Source organism: Trichoplax adhaerens, genomic scaffold (genome assembly GCF_000150275.1).
Source record: "Trichoplax adhaerens TRIADscaffold_2 genomic scaffold, whole genome shotgun sequence".
Classification (NCBI taxonomy): Eukaryota; Metazoa; Placozoa; class Uniplacotomia; order Trichoplacea; family Trichoplacidae; genus Trichoplax; species Trichoplax adhaerens.
In genome coordinates, this window is record NW_002060944.1 from 281,366 (window position 1) to 283,323 (window position 1,958).

Below are 1,958 nucleotides of genomic sequence, written 5' to 3' on the forward strand. Positions count from 1 at the left end.
AAGAAATCTACACGTGTACTGTAGGACAGAGTGAGTTGAAAGTGTAGGTATGTTCAATTACATTCCCGCCCTTTATTTGAAAAAATTCACATGGCGCTTTTACAGTACCATACTGTACAGTGTACAGTATGTAAAAGTTACAGTATTAATTTCAGGACTGTACTGTACTGTACTGTACCAAGGTCCAGAGACAACTAGAAAGAAGGAGGGACCCCTGATATAATTTCTCAAGGAATTCTACTGGACTGTATAGACTAATAGTCAACTATCGCCGTTTCAAATACTGATACAACGCCAAGATCAACAGTTATATCCGACTCCTACGATATTGATAGACTTTTATAGTATTTTCCTACTATTGATACTAGAAGAGCATCAACGCCGTTTTTACAAATGACAAATAATGGTGTTCGATCAGTAATTTTAACCAGCGAAAGGCCACTTTTAGCAAATAATATTCCTTATAAATAAATGGATATCATAAGACTGACACACTGCCATTGATGTGCACTAAGCCCGTAAGCCGTGAAGCGTTTGCGAAATTGCTAATATTAAAATTAATTAATTTTTTGATACGGTTTACAGTGTACAGTACCAGATCTGAAATCAGTTGACGTTTAATTCACAAAACCTACTCCACCCGGCCATGACGCAGTATTTGCAAATGCGGTAGTTGCCTGATCTGGCCTATCATGGACTCATGGACTACCACATACAGTATTGTGCATCTAGTAGTGTGCACGAAACAAGTAATAGAGTCACTTATCCAATATTTCAAATTAATTTATAATTATAATATTCTAAATGATAGTTACTGTACTCGCTGACTTGCAAGAGTAGGCAAAGTTTTAAGCTCAATATTATTTTGTGTTTAGTACTCCGTAGCTTGTGAGGAGAAGTTCATATTGTAGACATCTTCATGGTCTATAAATACTGGCATAGACTACTAGAAGTAGTAGAAGTCTTCTTCTAGCGCTATTGTTCATCACCTGACTGAAGTCACCTTAACCTTTAGTGTATTAATCTTATCTGACTTGCAGTTGCAGTGTACAATTTGTCATGAGCGCGCTATATTGTAATTGCATCTTTTACACATCAAGTTATTTATTTATGACGCTGGCACGAACGCCGTAGTTATCAAAGTACTATTACGTGTAGTACTATATGCGTAAACGGAGGCTACATCATATGCCGCTATTGTTCGCAACTAAGCGTTAACGGCTTTGGCATAATTGTAGTATTCACGACATGATGAATGTGTATATTACATTTTTATATTAATTAATTTCCATATCATTCCCTAAAAATAACTACTTTTGTATTACATGATGATGTCTTATGTCTATCAATTGACAGCTATGGGATCATTGATGTCACTATTCAAGCGTTTAACAATTCAAAATGGACGCGGTTGCAATCAGGTAAATGTTAGCTCTCTTCAGCCCTGTTTAACGCGTGTAATAACTATGTTGCAACTTGTTCAGTACTGATAATTGTCTTGATTATAGCGTGATAGAAGCTACGCCTGCGACTAGCAAGTGTGAGATCTATCGTCTTGTATTAGAGGAATATCTGGCTCGTTTCGTTGTATCATGTTTATTACTTATCAATTGCATTAAAATTGCTAACGAACTATACTCTGAATCTGCGATCGAAGAAACAGATGTAGTAGAAATAAAGAGGTGTTCAAAAGGACAAGAGTACTAGTTTAGTACTATAGTGCTGTTGTAGTTGCCACATAGAACAATACGTTCATAATCATTAATATTTGGTATTCCACTTCGCGTTAATCTCTGGAATTTGTACATTCTAAATGTTATGTATAAGCAACAACAGCTAATAAGGAGGCTGTCGTAAATATAATATTGAGTTTTCTAATTTATGCAAGTGAGGAAGCTCTTAAATATTCTCTTCGTACGCGGTATGGACTCGCAGACGACGTTTGTAAGAATTTTACG